At 42.7% G+C, this 20945-nt stretch overlaps 1 protein-coding gene and 1 long non-coding RNA gene across 5 annotated transcripts in view; one reads left to right on the top strand and one right to left on the bottom strand.

Annotated features, from left to right (window-relative positions):
- The window catches only part of LOC129858338 (pro-neuregulin-3, membrane-bound isoform-like), a 541229-nt gene that overhangs the window by 460901 nt on the left and 59383 nt on the right, over positions 1-20945 (top strand). The gene's annotated exons all lie outside the window — the stretch shown is intronic.
- LOC129858362 (uncharacterized) lies at positions 3275-5005 on the bottom strand. The gene is made up of 2 exons (XR_008760014.1): positions 4492-5005; positions 3275-4078 (listed from the first exon to the last, which is right to left on the bottom strand). It is a non-coding gene; the product is annotated as an uncharacterized LOC129858362 (long non-coding RNA).

Raw genomic sequence — 20945 nt, 5'->3', positions numbered from 1 at the left:
GTGCTTTCTGGCAAAGAGAGACCTCAGCAGTAGAGAAACTAGCTGACTAATGTAATGTGAGAGAATAAAGACACTCAGGCATGCATGCGTGTGTGTGCATGCGTGTGTGTGCATGTGTGCATGCCTGCGTGCGTGCGTGCCTGTGTGTACACGTGCACACAATGCACATATCTATTGTCATTTATTAAATTAACTTTCATTACTTAATCTAGTAAATGATGAACATTAGTGTCATCACTTCGGTTATAATAATTTATACCGTGACTATTACCATTGCCTATTACCAATAGCCACATTAGCACACTGATTTGGCAGTGTGCTAATATTTTCATCCTCGGGTTGTAAAGGTATCTCATTCAGACAAAATAGTCTTCTGATTCCCTCTACCAATAGTCTATCATAGGTAACAGGGCAGATATGGCACAAGTGGTCAGCACAAGCCAATTGTCAGTGAACAACCCACTGTTAACAATATGTGCCAGCCTTGCCTCCGTGCCCTACAAAACAGTGGTCTAGTTACTTTAGACAGGAACAAAAGAAAGGAGGTTGGTCGGGGAAGATGGGTAGTTGTATTCCGCGGCTGTCTAGCAACCCGAAGGTTGCGCGTTTGATTCACGTTGGGGACAACTGTAGGATTTTAGCTAACCCTTATTCTAAAAATAACCTATTTCACCTAACCTGCTATGTAAATTCTCTTAACCTTTGTCATTTTAGTTCTCATAACCTTTGTTCCCCTAACCACCAACGTAAATGATGCCTGTACTTTTCCTTTGTTCTTATGGTGCAACAAGCAACCTTGTCTCAGAGAAAGACATATACAGTGGCTTGCAATAGTATTCACCCCCGTTGACATTTGTCCTATTTTGTTTCCTTTAAAACCTGTAATTAAAATTTGAGTTTTGGGAGGTTTGTATCATTTGATTTACACAACATGCCTACCACTTTGAAGATGCAAAATATTTGTTATGAAACAAACAAGAAATAAGACAAAAAAACGGAAAACTTGAGCGTGCATAACTATTCACCCCCTCATAGTCAATACTTTGTAGAGCCACCTTTTGCAGCAATTACAGCTGCAAGTCTCTTGGGGTATGTCTCTATAAGCTTGGCACATCTAGCCACGGGTTTTTTGCCCATTCTTCAAGGCAAAACTGCTCCAGCTCCTTCAAGTTGGATGGGTTCTGCTGGTATACAGCAATCTTTACCACAGATTCTCAATTGGATTGAGGTCTGAGCTTTGACTAGGCCATTCCAAGACATTTAAATGTTTCCCCTTAACTTCTCTGGGATATGTGGGACACTAACGTCCCACTTGGCCAAAAGCCAGTAAAAATGCAGAGCGCCAAATTTAAATAAATTACTATAAAAATCCAACTTTCATGAAATCACACATGAAAGACACCAAATTAAAGCTATACTTGTTGTGAATCCAGCCAACATGTCTGAATTCAAATAAGCTTTTCGGCGAAAGCAAACAATGCTATTATCTGAGTTAGCACCATTGTAAACAAAGAGAGATAAGCATATTTCAACCCTGAAGGCGCGAAACAAAACGCAGAAATAAAAATATAATTCATGCCTTACCTTTGACGAGCTTCTGTTGTTGGCACCCCAATATGTCCCATAAACATCACAAATGGTCCTTTTGTTCGATTAATTCCGTCGATATATATCCAAAATGTCCATTTATTTGGCGCGTTTGATGCAGAAAAATACCGGTTCCAACTCGTGAAATATGACTACAAAATATCTCAAAAGTTACCTGTAAACTTTGCCAAAACATTTCAAACTACTTTTGTAATACAACTTTAGGTATTTTTTAACGTAAATAATGGATAAAATTGAAGACGGGATGATCTGTGTTCAATACAGGATTAAAACAATCTGTAGCGTGCTTTCTGGTCACACGCCTGTATCTAACAGTACACAACAAGTGACCCTGATTCAAAATGGTCGTACTTCTTCATTACACAAAGGAAAAACCCTCAACTGTTTTCTAAAGACTGTTGACATCCAGTGGAAGCGGTAGGAACTGCAAGAAGGTCAATTATAAATCTGTATTCCCAAAGAAAATCAATTGAAAAGAGAGTGACCTCAAAATTTTTAACATTTGAAGGTTTGTCCTCGGGGTTTCGCCTGCTAAATAAGTTATATTATACTCACAGACATAATTCAAACAGTTTTAGAAATATCAGAGCGTTTTCTATCCAAATATACTAACAATATGCATATCTTATCTTCTGGGGATGAGTAGCTGGCAGTTGAATTTGGGTATGCTTTTCATCCAAACGTGAAAATGCTGCCACCTATCCTAGAGCAGTTAACCCTTTCACACGTACCATCACACAGGGTGTGATCGTTCTACAGTGGTCCCTGAAGCGTACGATCACACCCTGTGTGATTAGAACACCCATTTAGAACGCTCGTTTAGAACGGCCAGTTTCGAATGACTCAACAATCAGCGTTTGAGTTGGCCACACTTTTTTCAGAAATTATTTACACAAACAGTCCTTACAAAGTTATGTCCAGAATGTGAGCAGTTTCTTTTTTGGATTCAATGTTCAGACATTCACAGAAGTATATACAGTATAGCATAACACAATCATCCTAACCGGGAAAATGTAGGCTACAATAGTCCTAGCGCTAACTGAGGAAAGATTGACCCAACACAAGCAGTTATATTTTCTAACTCTAGGCTGACATAAACTACAATATGAATTAGCTAATAGCAATTACTATGTATAATTAATCACATCACGGGTGTTCTCACCATTGATCGAAATAATTAGGTAAAACTTTATAGAAATCGAAAGTAATCCGATGATTAGTTTCAGCGCGCAGCCATGCATTTTTCCTCACAGAAACCGAAGAGAAGACGAGATGAGTTTGGTCTGTTTATAGTATTGTAATGAAACAACAGGGTCGTTACAGTATGCATGTTGAAGGGGTGTGTCATCTACCATCGTTCACATCCCACCATTCATTTCCGGAAGTACTCAAAGAATTTATGAACTCTTACTCACCTCATTTTGTTATAACATCTTTGGTCAAACAGACGATTACGTGAACCCAGAATGCATTGTATGTCAACAAACATGGCTACACAGCTGGAATTAGCTTAGCTCATCATAATCAGTATAACCTTCAAAAAAGTATTTTACACACATATGTGCCCATTACAATCTGTGCAAGAATCGGAATGCATGATTTGTCACCTAGAATTGAAAACATGTGAATAAAACGGTAAATACACAAATAATTGCCACACGAAACATTTTCTGATAGTGATTTATTGATACAAGTGGCGCGTGCCGGCAGTCAACCACGTACCCTCTCACTGTAAACCATTCAGTGTTGTTGTTTATGTATGTAGCTAGTGAGCTAAGCTGAAGCATTAGCAATCTTTCAAAAGGAGACAACAAACAAATGTGGAAATTATGGAGATTTTTTAAAAATTCTGACAATGAGTCAGAGTATGAAAGTCAGGAATCAGATTCTGACTGAGTGAGGAGCTGCCCCCCAACCTTGTAGCCACTGAGAACCCTGAATCTGAATTTCCCTTGTCCACTGACGAAGTCCCAGGTCCCTTTGAAGATGCTGGTGGTGATGGTGGCAGACTGACAGTGGATGAAGTACAGTTCTGTGGTAGCTGGAAGGCTGCCAGCCATTTCATCCCTCCTGGCCCTGCTGATTGTGTTGATGAGTCCCAGTCTGGAGTGCAACGCCCCTTGCCATTTCCAACTGAGGCAGAGTGCTTCAAGTTGTTTCTGACAGAGGAGCTGGTGGGAGACATAGTAGAGACCAATCACTATGCCTTGGAGCTACAGGAGAAGAGAGAGCCAGGAGTGGGGGACAACCACAATTTGTGAAATGTACACATTCCTGGTGACAGTAAAGACTGCTTTCTAGTTCTGCTGCTATGACTGCATTTCATCAACGCTACTACCATCCTAAATGACCCGTTATACAAAATAAGAAATGTTAACAGCTGGCAGTAAAGTGGCATGACAAACGAGACGTCCAAGTCCTCTCCACTGTCCATACAGCAACCATGTTGGCCACAGGGAAGGTGGACCACCTGACGGGAGAGAGAAACAAACCAGACAGAGAAACATCAAACCAGACTGCGTGCTTGACTATTACCTCAAAATGAGGGCAGTGGATAAGGCTGACATGATAAACAGCTTTGTGGAATGTACTCAGAAAACGACCAAGTGGTATAAGATATTTCTCCAGGGTAGCGTCAAAATACAACATGCCAATACTTCTGACGCATTTAGCATTGTTTTACAGAACTAATATAATGTAACTAGCTACATCAGCACGATTGAATATAACACCATAAAAAGGTGAGTAACATGAGTAACGTTACCTAGCGTGTCCGCGGTTATACGGAATATACACAAATATATTATGCTCCATACACAGTGAGCTACGGTAGAAACGGTATAACACGACACAGAAACTATTATAACGTAATTAGGCACTTACTTTGATAGAAACGCAGTCTTGATTTGAAGATGGGTCTCTGTAGTGACGCTTCTAGCGCTGAGACGCTGTGCCACTTGGGAGTCATAAGGCCAGGGTAGCTTCGAAATACAACACATGCTAATACTTCCCTGACGAAATTAGCATTGTTTTCCAGAGCTAATAGGAGAATGTAGCTAGATACCTAAGCATTGAGTATAACACCATAAATGTTATGAAATGAGTAACGTTACATCGCCTGTCCGCGGTTATAAGGAATGTACATAAAAACATGACGTTACAGTAGAAACGACATAACACGACATGCAGAAACTATTATAACGTATTAAGGCACTTTGATAGAAACGCACACATTACCAAAGGTATTATTGGTAACGAAAACAACTTTGATTTCGATGCAGGCGACAGGTGGAAAATATGAACACGTGTATGCAGGACGGCAGATGAGTAAATGTCCTGCACAAACAATTGAGAAGTGTTTGGGGAATTTTGTCCGGGTCAGAAATGTCCCAAAAATTAATTGGTTCGCAAAAGTAAAAATGACTACTTTTATGTGAATGAATAAGGCGAAACACACATCATTTCAAACTGTTATTAGAAAATAAAAAACTTGTTAGAAAATAATTTTAAATTGACAAATAAAACAGGCTGCGTGCTTTGGTTTGAGGGCAGCGCAGATTAAATGTACTGTTAATAACAATCACATTCTGGAATGGAGAGAACGTTCTAACATCACGTGCATAAAAAAACTCACGCTGGGGCGACCGTTAGAAATATTTGGAACTCACGCATGAAAGGGTTAAACCACTCGAGTGTTGCTTTAGCAGTATGCTTAGGGTCATTGTCCTGCTAGAAGGTGAACCTCCGTCCCAGTCTCAAATCTCTGGAAGACTGAAACAGTTTTCCCTCAAGAATTTCCCTGTATTTAGCGCCATCCATCATTCCTTCAATTCTGACCAGTTTCCCAGACCCTGCCGATGAAAAACATCCCCACAGCATGATGCTGCCACCAACATGCTTCACTGTGGGGATGGTGTTCACGGGATGGCCAAAAAGCAAAATTTTTGTCTCATCCGACCAGCGTACCTTCTTCCATATGTTTGGGGAGTCTCCCACATGCCTTTTGGTGAACACCAAACGTGTTTGCTTATTTTTTTCTGGTCACTCTGTCATAAAGCCCAGCTCTGTGGAGTGTACGGATTAAAGTGGTCCTATGGACAGATACTCCAATCTCCGCTGTGGAGCTTTGCAGCTCCTTCAGGGTTATCTTTGGTCTCTTTGTTGCCTCTCTGATTAATTCCCTCCTTACCTGGTCCGTGAGTTTTGGTGGGCGGCCCTCTCTTGGCAGGTTTGTTGTGGTGCCCTATTCTTTCTATTTTTTAATAATGGATTTAATGGCGCTCCGTGGGATGTTCAAAGTTTTGTATATTTTTTCATAACCCAACCTTGATCTGTACTTCTCCACAACTTTGTCCCTGACCTGTTTGGAGAGCTCCTTTGTCATCATAGTACCTCTTGCTTGATCATGCCCCTTGCTTTGTGGTTTTGCAGACTCTGGGGTCTTTCAGAGCAGGTGTATATATACTGACATGTGACACTTAGACTGCAGACAGGTGGACTTTATTTAACTAATTATGTGACTTCTGAAGGTAATTAGTTGCACCAGATCTTATTTAGGGTCTTCATAGGAAAAGGGGTGAATACATATGCACTCACCGCTTTTCCGTTTTTTGTTTTTTAGAATTTTTTGAAACAAGTATTTTTTTCCATTTCACTTCACCAATTTTGACTATTTTGTGTATGTCCATTACATGTAATCTAAATAAAAAAGCATTTAAATTACAGGTTGTAATGCAACAAAATAGCAAAAACTCCAAGTAGTGTGAATACTTTTGTAAGGCAATGTAATACCATGCGTACCCCAAGACATATTGTGCTGTATGTTAAGGTACGTCATCCAATTCGTATGCTATTGTATGACTGGGTAAGACGTATGATACTATACATCCTAAAATTTGTATGATATTGTACAACCACTATTCAATTCATAATGTAACCTAATATAATATACACTGCTCAAAAAAATAAAGGGAACACTTAAACAACACAATGTAACTCCAAGTCCATCACACTTCTGTGAAATCAAACTGTCCACTTAGGAAGCAACACTGATCGACAATAACATTCACATGCTGTTGTGCAAATGGAATAGACAAAAGGTGGAAATTATAGGCAATTAGCAAGACACCCCCCAAAACAGGAGTGATTCTGCAGGTGGTGACCACAGACCACTTCTCAGTTCCTATGCTTCCTGGCTGATGTTTTGGTCACTTTTGAATGCTGGCGGTGCTCTCACTCTAGTGGTAGCATGAGACGGAGTCTACAACCCACACAAGTGGCTCAGGTAGTGCAGTTCATCCAGGATGGCACATCAATGCGAACTGTAGCAAAAAGGTTTGCTGTGTCTGTCAGCGTAGGGTCCAGAGCATGCAGGCGCTACCAGGAGACAGGCCAGTACATCAGGAGACGTGGAGGAGGCCGTAGGAGGGCAACAACCCAGCAGCAGGACCGCTACCTCCGCCTTAGTGCAAGGAGGTGCACTGCCAGAGCCCTGCAAAATGACCTCCAGCTGGCCACAAATGTGCATGTGTCAGCATATGGTCTCACAAGGGGTCTGAGGATCTCATCTCGGTACCTAATGGCAGTCAGGCTACCTCTGGCGAGCACATGGAGAGCTGTGCGGCCCCACAAAGAAATGCCACCCCACACCATGACTGACCCATCGCCAAACCGGTCATGCTGGAGGATGTTGCAGGCTGCAGAACGTTCTCCACGGCGTCTCCAGACTCTGTCACGTCTGTCACATGTGCTCATGTGCTCAGTGTGAACCTGCTTTCATCTGTGAAGAGCACAGGGCGCCAGTGGCGAATTTGCCAATCTTGGTGTTCTCTGGCAAATGCCAAATGTCCTGCACGGTGTTGGGCTGTAAGCACAACCCCCACCTGTGGACGTCGGGCCCTCATACCACCCTCATGGAGTCTGTTTCTGACCGTTTGAGCAGACACATGCACATTTGTGGCCTGCTGGAGGTCATTTTGCAGGGCGCTGGCAGTGCACCTCCTTGCACAAAGTCGGAGGTAGCGGTCCTGCTGCTGGGTTGTTGCCCTCCTACGGCCTCCTCCACGTCTCCTGATGTACTGGCCTGTCTCCTGGTAGCGCCTGCATGCTCTGGACACTACGCTGACAGACACAGCAAACCTTTTTGCCACAGTTCGCATTGATGTGCCATCCTGGATGAACTGCACTACCTGAGCCACTTGTGTGGGTTGTAGACTCCGTCTCATGCTACCACTAGAGTGAGAGCACCGCCAGCATTCAAAAGTGACCAAAACATCAGCCAGGAAGCATAGGAACTGAGAAGTGGTCTGTGGTCACCACCTGCAGAATCACTCCTGTTTTGGGGGGTGTCTTGCCAATTGCCTATAATTTCCACCTTTTGTCTATTCCATTTGCACAACAGCATGTGAAATTTATTGTCAATCAGTGTTGCTTCCTAAGTGGACAGTTTGATTTCACAGAAGTGTGATTGACTTGGAGTTACATTGTGTTTTTTAAGTGTTCCCTTTATTTTTTTGAGCAGTGTATTATACTAAATGTAGTGTCACAGATTCACAGTACGTAGATAATAATACAAATTGTCCTTAGACCACATTGTGCGTGCATATGTGTTAGTATGTGTGATCCCAATCATGTCTCGCTGTCATGGTTCCCTTTTGAGTTGATAACATCTAAAACAGCAGCACATTGAGACACAGCACATGATGTAGAAAACTGATGTAGCTACACTGCGTGTCTATCTTTCTGAGTACGTACATGTGGAGCCTAGTTGGTAGAACATGACGCTTGCAACGCCAGGGTTGTGGGTTTGATTCCCGTGGGGGACATGCACTCGCTCTGGATAAGAGTGTTTGCTAAATGACTAAAATGTAAATGACAGTTCATCAGTCATTAACTTATTTCCAGTTAAGGTGCTCTGAGTCAGTATTGCAGAATGACACTTCTGATTGGACGACGTGAGCCTTTCACCGACACACACAACCGAACACAGCAGAGTAGCACAACCACTCTGTCCTCCTCCTGCTTCAACACATTTGTATAATTGTCTGCCTAACTAAGCACTCTCTCCTTCCCCATCATAGATAACTGTCCCCAGATCCTCTATTTAGATGACGACCAACCCATGGCCAATGAGACAGAATCTCAGCACTGTCAGCATCAAGTCCTGACTCACATCCTGTAGCACTGACTCCTATAACCGCTAACCTTTCAGGAGCCTCTACCCCGGGTCCGGGAGCACCCCCCATCCCCCCCCCCCCCCCCACACTGATTAGCATCGCTAGCATAGCGTCACAATTAAATAGTAGCATCTAAATATCATTAAATCACAAGTCCAAGACACCTAATGAAAGATACAGATCCTGTGAATAAAGCCACCATTTCAGATGTTTTAAATGTTTTACAGGGAAGACACAATATGTAAATCTATTAGCTAAACACGTTAGCAAAAATCACAATTTTTCTTTGTCCACCATTTTCTCTCAACACCAGTAGCTATCACCAATTCGGCTAAACTAAGATATTGATAGCCACTAACCAAGAAAAAACCTCATCAGATGACAGTCTGATAACATATTTATGGTATAGGATAGGTTTTGTTAGAAAAATGTGCATATTTCAGGTATAAATCATAGTTTGCCATTGCAGCCAGCATCACAAATCTCACCAAAGCTCCTAGAATTACTACACAGAGCAACGTGTATTACCAATTTACTCATCATAAAACATTTCTTAAAAATACACAGCACATAGCAATGGAAAGACACAGATCTTGTGAATTCAGACAACATTTCAGATTTCAGAAGTGTTTTACGGCGAAAACACAATAAATCGTTATATTAGCATACCACATATGCAAACGTTACCCGACCATTGATTCAAGCCAAAGAGAGCGATAAAAGTCAACATCGCCAAAAGATATTAATTTTTTCACTAACCTTCTCAGAATTCTTCAGATGACACTCCTGTAACATCATATTACACAATCCATATAGAGTTTGATCGAAAATGTTTATATTTAGCCAACAAAATCATGGTTAGACAATGTGAAATGTAGACCAGCTGGTGAGAAAATGTCCGTGTGCCACTTAGACAGTGATCTACTCTTATACATAAATACTCATAAACGTGACTAAAAAATATAGGGTGGACAGGGATTGATAGACAATTTAATTCTTAATACAATCGCGGAATTACATTTTTTAAATTATCCTTACTTTTCAATACAGTTTGCGCCAAGCGAAGCTACGTCAAAAAACATGGCGTCCTAAGCCACTAATATTTTTCGACAGAAACACGATTTATCATAATAAAAATGTCCTACTTTGAGCTGTTCTTCCATCAGTATCTTGGGCAAAGGATCCTTTCTTGGGTCCAATCGTCTTTTGGTGGAAAGCTGTCCTCTTGCCATGTGGAAATGCCAACTGTGTTCGGGATGAACTGGAAGCGTGCCCAGCAATTCAGAGCGTTTCAGAAATAAATGTCCCAAAATCGCACTAAACGGATATAAATTGCTATAAAACGCTTTAAATTAACCTGTCTAGGATCAGCGTGGCGCTAGCGGCACACCCCCCCCCCCCCCCACTGAAAAACCAGTGCCGCGAAATTCAAAAAAATTTTTTTTTTTAAATATTTAACTTTCACAAATTAAAGTCCAATACAGCTAATGAAAGACACAGATCTTGTGAATCCAGTCAACATGTCCGATTTTTAAAATGTTTTACAGGGAAGACACAATATGTAAAGATGTACATCTATTACCTAAAAACACATTAGCATAATCCACCATCTTTTATTTGTCCACCAACACCAGTAGCCATCACCAATTTGGCTAAACTAAGATATTTATAGCCCCTAACCAACAAAAAAACTCATTAGATGACAGTCTGATAACATATTTATGGTATGGGATAGGTTTTGTTAGAAAAAAGTGCATATTTCAGGTAGATGGCATAAGTTACAATTGCACCCACCGTCACAAATGGAATAGAAAAACTACTTAGAGCAACGTGTTTACCTACTTACTAATCATCAAACATTTCGTAAAAATACACAGCATACACGAATCGAAAGACACAGATCCTGTGAATACAGACAATATTTCAGATTTTCTAAGTGTCTTACAGCGAAAACACAATAAATCGTTATATTAGCATACCACATATGCAAACGTTACCAGAGCATTGATTCTAGCCAAAGAGAGCGATAACGTAAACATCGCCAAAATATATTAATTTTTTCACTAACCTTCTCAGAATTCTTCCGATGACACTCCTGTAACATCATATTACACATTCCATATAGAGTTTGATCGCAAATGTTTATATTTAGCCACCAAAATCATGGTTAGACAATGTGAAATGTAGACAAGCTGGTAAAGAAAAAGTCCTTGCGCCACTTAGACAGTGATCTACTCTTATACATAAATACTCATAAACGTGACTAAAAAATATAGGGTGGACAGGGATTGATAGACAATTTAATTCTTAATACAATTGCGGAATAACATTTTTTAATTTATCCTTACTTTTCAATACAGTTTGCGCCTAGCGAAGCTACGTCATAAAACATGGCGTCCTAAGCCACTAAAATGTTTCGACAGAAACACGATTTATCATAATGAAAATGTCCTACCTTGAGCTGTTCTTCCATCAGTATCTTGGGCAAAGGATCCTTTCTTGGGAGAAATCGTCTTTTGGTGGAAAGCTGTCCTCTTGCCATGTGGAAATGTCAACTGCGTTCGGGATGAACTGAAAAGCGTGCCCAACTTTTCACATCGTTGCAAAAATAAATGTCCCAAAATCGCACTAAACGGATATAAATTGCTATAAAACGCTTTAAATTAACTACCTTATGATGTTTTTAACTCCTATAACGAGTGAAAAGATGACCGGAGAAATATAACAGGCTAAACTAACGCTTGGAACAGGAGCGGGTCGGTGTCCAGCACCCGCGTTACGCAGCAAGAAAAGACTTGCTAGCTACAGGGTTTTTTGATTTATAGGGCCTGTGAACGCGCAATCGACCCCATTGGAATCGTCATCACGTAAAGGCATCCAGGGGAAGACGTAAGAAGTGTCCGTATAGTCATAGCAATATCAGTGCCGTTTTAACTGACTTCAGAACAGTGGCCAACATTTCTGAAATCTGACTCCATGTTGGGGAAATTGCTGTAGAATGGGCTCTGTTCCACTTAGAGACAAAATTTCAACTCCTATAGAAACTATAGACTGTTTTCTATCCAATAATAATAATAATATGCATATTGTACGATCAAGGATTTTGTGGGAAGCCGTTTCAAAAATTACCAAATTAGCATAAATAGTCTAAACAGCGCCCCCATCCCCAACAGGTTAACTACCTTATGATGTTTTTAACTCCTATAACGAGTCTTAACATGACCGGAGAAAGATTACTCCCAACACTAATGCTTGGAACAGGAGCGGGTCGGTGTCCTCCACGCGCGTTACGCACCAAGAAAAGACTTGCTAGCTACAGGGTTTTTTAATTTATAGTGCCTGTGAACGCGCAATCGACCCCATTCAAATCGTCATCACGTAAAGGCATCCAGGGGAAGACGTAAGCAGTGTCCGTATAGTCATAGCAATAACAGTGCCCTTTTAACTGACTCAAGAACAGTGGCCAAAATTTCTGAAATCTGACTCCATGTCAGGGAAATTGCTGTAGAATGGGCTCTGTTACACTTAGAAACAAAATTTCAACTCCTATAGAAACTATAGACTGTTTTCCATCCAATAATAATAATAATATGCATATTGTACGATCAAGAACTTTGTGGGAAGCCGTTTCAAAAATTACACGATTAGCATAAATAGTCACAACAGCGCCCCCATCCTCAACAGGTTAAAGTCAGTATGTATTCATCACCAGCTGCGCCTTGGTCCGTTAATACACCACCAGACGAACGTTACAGAATCACCCACCAAACCCGGATCAAGCAGCGGGTTAACGGACAGCAGCGACAACAGCAGTAGGTCAAGGAGGAATGGACATGGGAAGAGATTCTGGACGGAGATGGACCCTGGGCAGAGCCAGAGGAGTGTCGCCGCCTCAAGGCGGAGCTGGAGGCATCTAAAGCGGAGAGGCGACGATATGAGGAGGCAGCACGGAAGCAAGGCTGGAAGCCCGCAAGTACAGCCCAAACATTTCTTGGGGGGGGGGGGGGGGGCTAAAGGGTAGTGTGGCGAAGTCAGGTAGGAGACCTGCGCCAACTTCCCGGGCTTACCGTGGAGAGCGAGAGTACGGACAGACACCGTGTTACGCAGTAGAGCGCATGGTGTCTCCTGTACGTGTTCATAGCCCGGTGCGCGTTATTCCACCTCCCCGCACTAGCCGGGCTAGAGTGAGCATTGAGCCAAGTGCCATGAAGCCGGCTCAACATATCTGGCCTCCAGTACGTCTCCTCGGGCCGGTGTACATGGCACCAGCCTTACGCATGGTGTCCCCGGTTCGCCAACACAGCCCAGTGCGGGTTATTCCACCTCCCCGCACTGGACGGGCTACGGGGAGCATGCAACCAGGTAAGGTTGGGCAGGCTCAGTGCTCAAAGGAGCCAGTACGCTTGCACGGTCCGGTATATCCGGCGCCACCTTCCTGCCCCAGCTCAGTACCACCAGTGCCTACACCACGCACCAGGCTTCCAGTGCGTCTCCAGAGCCCTGTTCCTCCTCCACACACTCACCCTGTGGTGCGTGTCTCAAGCTCAGTGCCTCCAGTTTTGGCACCACGCATCAAGCCTCCTGTGCGTCTCCAGAGCCCTGTACGCACTGTTCCTTCTCCCCGCACTCGCCCTGAGGTGCGTGCCCTCAGCCCGGTACCTCCAGTTCCGGTACCACGCACCAGGCCTATAGTGCGCATCGAGAGTCCAGTGTGCCCTGTTCCTGCTCCCCGCACTAGCCTTGAGGTGCGTGTCTCCAGTCCGGGACCACCAGTTCCGGCACCACGCACCAGGCCTACTGTGCGCCTCAGCAGGTCAGAGTCGGCTGTCTGTCCAACGCCACCTGCACTGCTCGTCTGCCCAGCACCGTCTGAGCCATCTGTCTGCACCGCAACGTCTGAGCCATCTGTCTGCCCAGCACCGTCTGAGCCATCCGTCTGCCCAGCGCCGTCTGAGCCATCCGTCTGCCCAGCGCCGTCTGAGCCATCCGTCTGCCCAGCGCCGTCTGAGCCATCCGTCTGCCCAGCGCCGTCTGAGCCATCCGTCTGCCCAGCGCCTTCTGAGCCATCCGTCTGCCCAGCGCCTTCTGAGCCATCCGTCTGCCCAGCGCCTTCTGAGCCATCCGTCTGCCACGAGCCATTAGAGCCGCCCGTCTGTCCCGAGCCATTAGAGCCGTCCGTCAGTCAGGAGCCGCTAGAGCCGTCCGTCAGTCAGGAGCCGCCAGAGCCGCCAGCCAGTCAGGAGCTGCCAGAGCCGCCAGCCAGTCAGGAGCTGCCAGAGCCGCCAGCCAGTCAGGAGCTGCCAGAGCCGCCAGCCAGTCAGGAGCTGCCAGAGCCGCCAGCCAGTCAGGAGCTGCCAGAGCCGCCAGCCAGTCAGGAGCTGCCAGAGCCGCCAGCCAGTCAGGAGCTGCCAGAACCACGCATTTCCTCCATTTAAAGGGATATCAACCAGATTCCTTTTCCAATGGCGTCCACAGGTTGTGAACAGTCTTTAGACATAGTTTCAAGCTTTTATTCTGAAAAATGAGCAAGATTTTTCAAATCACGTCAGTCCTTTGATTAGTTCCTGCGTGCGAAAGTGGTAGCTCAACATTTTCTTTATCTCTTCTATTGAATAGTTTACCGTCCGGTTGAAATATTATCGATTATTTATGTTAAAAACAACCTGAGGATTGATTATAAAGAACGTTTGACATGTTTCTACAAACTTTACGGATACTATTTGGAATTTTCGTCTGCCCTTCATGACCGCTCGATTCTTTGGATGGGGACGATGATCAATGGATACTTTGTGCACCTGAGCTCAATTTCGAGTCTCATAGCAAAGGGTCTGAATAGTTATGTAAGGTATTTAATTTTTTTTTTTTTTTTTTTTTCATACATTTGCAAAAATATCTGAAAACCTGTTTTCACTTAGTCATTATTGGGTACTGTGTGTAGATTGATAAGGAAACCAATCCATTTTTAGAACAAAGCTGTAACGTAACAAAATGAGAAAAAACTCAAGGGGTCTGAATACTTTCCGAAGGCACTGTATATAAAAAAAAAGTTGCTTTTGTCCTCTGACAAATTGGGCCAGAACATAAAAAAAAAAAAAAAAACATAAAATAATAATCTCTAGACTCAGTACTTTAAATTGCATATGCTCCTGGGACAAAATGTGACAGAAGTTTCAAAGGATGTGGACCTACTGTAAAATACATAGGTCTCAAAGCTTGAGTTAGGGTTTGACTTATTTATGATGTGGGGAATGGGTGTCAGAGAGACTCTGGCAAAACAAGGTGTGTGCAGGCTCTCAGGCGGACCAGGTTCCCATAGCAACACCTCCATACACAACAGAGAAAGAGATGGAAACAGAGAGAGACATAGGCAAGGACATGCTAGCCTCCAGGCATCAGTACACGACTAGTCTCAACGACCCGCACAATGGCGTCAGAAACTTTGACAGAGAGAGAGAATGGATGTGCGTGTGTGAAAGGGAAATAGTCAAAGCCAATGTGTTTCTTTTATCTAGTCTATCCATCTTTAATCTCAGAAGATATTTTTTTTTACCTCAGAATGACGTCATAAACTAGAGTATTACCCCGGATCACCTATCAATTCAAGTAATTTCAGCTTATAAGAGGAGGCTGTCTATCAACACATTGACTTCTTTGCTTGAAATTAGAACACTTGAAAACAGTTAAACAGTTTTATGTCAAAAACCATATACTCGTACCATTTGTATTTTGAAAATTTGAACATGATGCAATCCCTCAGCACGTTGATACAGTAATTTATTTTGTCAGACAGAATAAGAGAGTCAGGGCTGGAGTTTTCCCTTGCTGATAGCAACTCTATAAACTCGAAAGATTCACAGTCGGCGGACAATAGAGGAAGGTTATTGACTTGGAGAAGGTCAGCTGTCTCGCTTCACCTGACGAGAACTCATACTCAAGAAGTATTCACCTCTCAAAGGTAAAACGGTAAAACACAACTTCCCAGGAACTGCACTCTGAATATGTAGTAACTTATTTGATGGTACCATATCAAAGGGGGGGGGGGGGGGGGGGCAACCAAAATACAAAAGTTATGAGAGAAGCAGAATCCATTTATCCTGCAAGAGTAGACAATGACATCTGAAGTTTCAAGCTCAAGGGTGCAACAGAGGCTTTTCCTGACCTGAGATCTAAACCAGAGAAGTTGTGACTTTAGCAGATCACTTTTCTCTAACCAAAGTCAACTGAGAGTGTGGGACAGCCTCTGGAATTATTAAGTACAGTTGTTGAAATAATGACTGTATAGCATCTCTTCATCACTATGGGCAGAAGGGCAATTCACAGGTACTGATGTAGTCTAAGAGACGGTATTTGCTTGTTCCTCGTGTTTGCTTTTCTTAATTACAGTTCAGGTAATGAACTTTAAACACCTTTACAAGTAGACATAGGGACTTTTTCTAGATATGATTGCCATCAGAAGACAATTATAGTAAATCGTTAGAATGAATTGCCAATAAAAAATAAACTGGTAGCTTACTGCTAAATACTTTCCTTTTCCTGCATTTGTACTTCAGCATTCTTTCACCACGTGATAGGGTCCACCACAAAGGCTTGACTATGACAGGCTAAAGAATACTCACAAAGGATTGTCCTTGACAAGCTACTCTGGCTACCTTGGTGGATGGGGGAAGCAGTAACAAGAAGAAAAATTAGGTAACTGCACCATGGGACAACATGTCAGCCAACCAGGGCTCAAACCCATCACAGAGGGGCTTTTTCCAAAATGATCCGCTTTAGGGAGTCTGTATTTTGATGCTGTTTTCTGGGCTATTTTAGTGGCTTTTGCCTAAGTACACATTAACCTGCATACAGGTGGACGGGCTAGGTTGGTATGGTGAGTGATGTTCTTCAGGGAGACGTGGAGTGAAAGGGAAGCAGGATTACCTGCCGTCACAGGTACCCCACCGGCTGCACCTGCCTCTCCGTCTGGCCACAATCAAACAGACACCATTGTAAACACTGCCATATTGTTCTACCTGGGGCTCTGCGTCGTCCCGCCCACACTGGTACAGGGGAGATGTCATTCGCAAATGTCACCTCCAGTCGAATAACAAAGTTAACTTTTCTTCTGCCTCAGACACTACGGTGTAGAACACATGACGTTGATATAATAAAGATTTTTTTTAAATATAGATTATTTTTCCCTTTGGTATGGCTGCTATGGTTACCGTGTAGGACCGTTCTTATACTACTGGCTTCTCGCACTGTTACAGCGCACCTAGTTTAGATTTGTACAACATGTTCTACAGCTCTCAGTTCAGTTCAAACTGGGTGAATGGTACCATAAGTTTGTGCTGTCTATTGTCTTACTGCCGCACCTCTGGATTTAGATAAATGTTGCTGTACACATTTGCTATTTTCAAACTTAAACACGAGACCACAGGCAATGACAGATCATGAATAAGCATAGTTTATGAGAAACTAAAAGTTTATCCAGATAGGGCTGTAGTACAGTTTTCCCTTTCTCTCTATTCACAGGTACAATACACTACATCGACAGTGTTTTTATAGAATACATATTCTGTTGCGTTCCTCTCCCGTCCACTGTGTATTGAATGGAGAGATGGAGAGGTCTCCTCATTAGTGTTCAATGGATCTGACGCACCACTGCATCCTTTAATTTCCCATGTCTACCTCTCATTATATCCCAAACTCAGAGCAATAACCAACCACATTTTCAGAGTGAACAAAATACTTTATTTACATAAGTATTCAAACCTTTTGCTATGAGACTCGAAATTGAGCTCAGGTGCACACAGTATCCATTGATCATCCTTGAGATGTTTCTACAACTTGATTGGAGTCCACCCGTGGTAAATGTGATTGTTTAGACATGATTTGGAAAGGAACACACCTGTTTATCTAAGGTCCCAAAGTTGACTGTGCATGTCAGAGCCAAAACCAAGTCCTAAGGTTGAAGGAATTGTCCGTAGAGCTCAGAGACAGGACTGTGTCGAGGCACAGATCTGGGGAAGGGTACCAAAATATTTCTGCAGCATTGATGGTCCCCAAGAACACAGTGGCCTCCATCATTCTTAAATGGAAGACGTTTGGAACCAACCAGACTCTTCCTAGAGCTGGCTGCCCGGCCAAACTGAGCAATCATGGTGGAAGGGCCTTGGTCAGAGATGTGACCAAAAACCTGATTGTCACTCTGACAGAGCTCCAGAGTTGCTCTGTGGAGATAGGAGAAACTTCCAGAAGGACAACCATGTCTGCAGCACTCCACCAATCAGGCCTTTGTGGTAGAGTGGCCAGACGGAAGCCACTCCTCAGTAAAAGCTCAATGACAGCTGCTTGGAGTTTGCCAAAAGGCACCTAAAGGACTCTCAGAGTATGAGAAACAAGTTTCTCTAGTCTGATGAAACCAAGGTTGAAATCTTTGGCCTGAATGCCTAGCGTCACATCAGGAGGTAATCTGGCACCCTCCCCACAGAGAAACATGGTGGTGGCAGCATCATGCTGTGGGGATGTTTTTCAGCGGCAGGGACTGGGAGACTTGTCAGGATCAAGGGAAAGATGAACGGAAAGTACAGAGAGATCCTTGATGAAAATCTGCTCTAGAGCGCTCAGGAACTCAGACTGGGGTGAAGGTTCAACTTACAATAGGATAACGACCCTAAGCACTGTCGTAACGTTGTATTGATTAATGTGATGACTGCTGTTCATCGAATTATTTCCCCAAATAACTCAAAGAATATCAGAATATCGATTTTACAACAGGCGCTAAATTAATTTCCTCTACAGTCTCATTCAGAACGTCGCATAATCCGGGAATCTGCACAAACCCGAGTCTCACTAAAAAGTCCGTACCACACCAATTGAGTTGATTATTAATTTACTAACAAACTAAAATTATAATATAAGATACACATACACAAACACACAGTCTAGGCTATTGATTAGAACTTAGTACAATGAAACAGTTCCCTAGTGGGCCAACACAATATGACACGTGTTACACAAAATGGGGATTTCAAAAGAGAGAGAGAGAGAGAGAGAGAGAGTACACGAGAGAAAAGCACACTACATCTGTAAACTATGCTTAGTTTAATTAACCCTAACCTTGCCCTGAACTGCTGCTCTTATGGGTCAGAATATAATGATGTAATTACGTGTCGAAGGTCTCCAATAGGGTGTCTCTTCATGGACCGGGTTCCGACCTCTTCTCTGATGGCGGCACGTCTTTGGTTACCGGGTGTAACTCTCTGTTTGTCCTCACAATGTCAGTGTCCTTTCTCTTAGTGGTCTGTTTCCTCACCCTTGTTCTGAAAGAGGGGTCTTTTGAGGACGGCTAATCAGCTGTGTAGATGGTTCCAGCGTGGAAATGAAAACAGTGTAGACACATGATTCCTTGAAGAGTGGTAACTGGGTGGTCCTGCTTGAATTAACCCTCTTAGACACAGCTACACATCCGTAGCATAGATTTTAAAAGGTTCCTTTGTCTTCTTCAACCTCGTGTTGCATTTTGGGGTTACAACTAATTGGACCTTGTCTGCAGCTCGTGGTCACTTAGTCATAATGTTAATTCTTAACTCACATGTTTTATACCCGCTGGTCAGAAATGGGCGTTTCCTCCTTTAGCGCAAGTTCTCTGGGCGTAACTAGTTACGAGGCAAGGTCTTGATTTTACTCAGATCCAATTTAGACAACTAATTTCACATTTTCTCTTCACAAAAACATTCTCTTTGATCTGGACATTTTCCACACAATGTACAGTTTGCAAACATCAAGTACATGTTGTGAAAACTCTTCAACTTATAATGTTTCCATAATAACGTTGTCATTTAACTTTTAATAACATAACAAAAAACAACCTTCATTTACATATTCCATCTATCGCCATTACTACCATTTTGGCTGATGAAACATATTGCCCCAAAGTCCATTTATTGCATGTTACTGTTCAGAGGTAGGTCCTCCATAGGCCCATCATACATACCATTCCTCCAAAGGGATTTTATCTGCTGCCTTAAGATTTACAATGGGCGGGAGGTGTCATAAACTGCCCCCCCCCCCCACCACCACCACCACCACCTCCATAACACTCGATCTCACCCCCGCTGGTGGGTGTGAGAGATATCTCCGTAGGATTATGATCCACAGTAACATGACCCGCACAGGCCAGTCATGACAGCACACAGCCAAGACAACACAGGAATGGTTTCTGGGACAAGTATCTGAATGTTCTTGAGTGGCCCAGCCAGAGCCCGGACTTGAACCAGATCTAACATCTCTGGAGAGACCTGAAAATAGCTGTGCAGCGACGCTCCCCATCCAACCTGACAGAGCTTGAGAGGATATGCAGAGAAGAATAGGAGAAACTCCCCAAATACAGGTGTGCCAAGCTTGTAGCGTCATTCCCAAGAAGACTCAAGGTTGTAATCGCTGGTTAAGGTGCTTCGACAAAGTACTGAGTAAACGTTCTGAATATTTTTATAAAAATAATAATGTTTTTTTTATTTTTATACATTTGTTAAAACTTATTAAAACCTGTTTTTGCTTTGTCATTATGAGGTATTGTGTGTACATTGATGAGGGAAAAATGATTTAATAAATTTTAGAATAAGACTAACTTATTCTAATTGAACGATCAAGGGGTCTGAATACTTTTCGAATGCACTGTAGAACTTAAAGAATGTAAACAGAATTGTATATATGGCAACTAAATTGTGCATCCATTAAGCTCTACAGTCAAAACTGTGTTAACAAACTTCCACTTTCTGTAAACAAAGATGTATGCACAAGTCTTATGCCAGGATATCTCACAACGCACTGATTTATTTTCCAGGCTGTAAAATACACTAGAACCAATGACATATATAAACCCTGTATTTCTGATGCTATGTATTGGCCATTGAGAGGCTTTGAAGTCACCCTTCGGCCATATGGTCACTCCCTTGTAGACCAGTCCTCAATAGGAATGAATAGTGTTCTACAGTATTTCAATTAACTGTTTCAAGGACAAAATTACATGTATTAAATGATGTGTTTTGTTGTAGTGGAGACAGTAACATTAGTACTCTCAAATCCAAATCAAATGTATTTATAAAGACATTTTTAAATCAACAGCAAGTAATGCAGATGTAGAAGCACAGTGGCTACTAAAAACTCAATAGAAAGTCA

This window comes from Salvelinus fontinalis, chromosome 1 (assembly GCF_029448725.1).
Source record: "Salvelinus fontinalis isolate EN_2023a chromosome 1, ASM2944872v1, whole genome shotgun sequence".
NCBI lineage: Eukaryota > Metazoa > Chordata > Actinopteri > Salmoniformes > Salmonidae > Salvelinus > Salvelinus fontinalis.
This window is presented reverse-complemented; position numbering and strand designations above follow the sequence as displayed.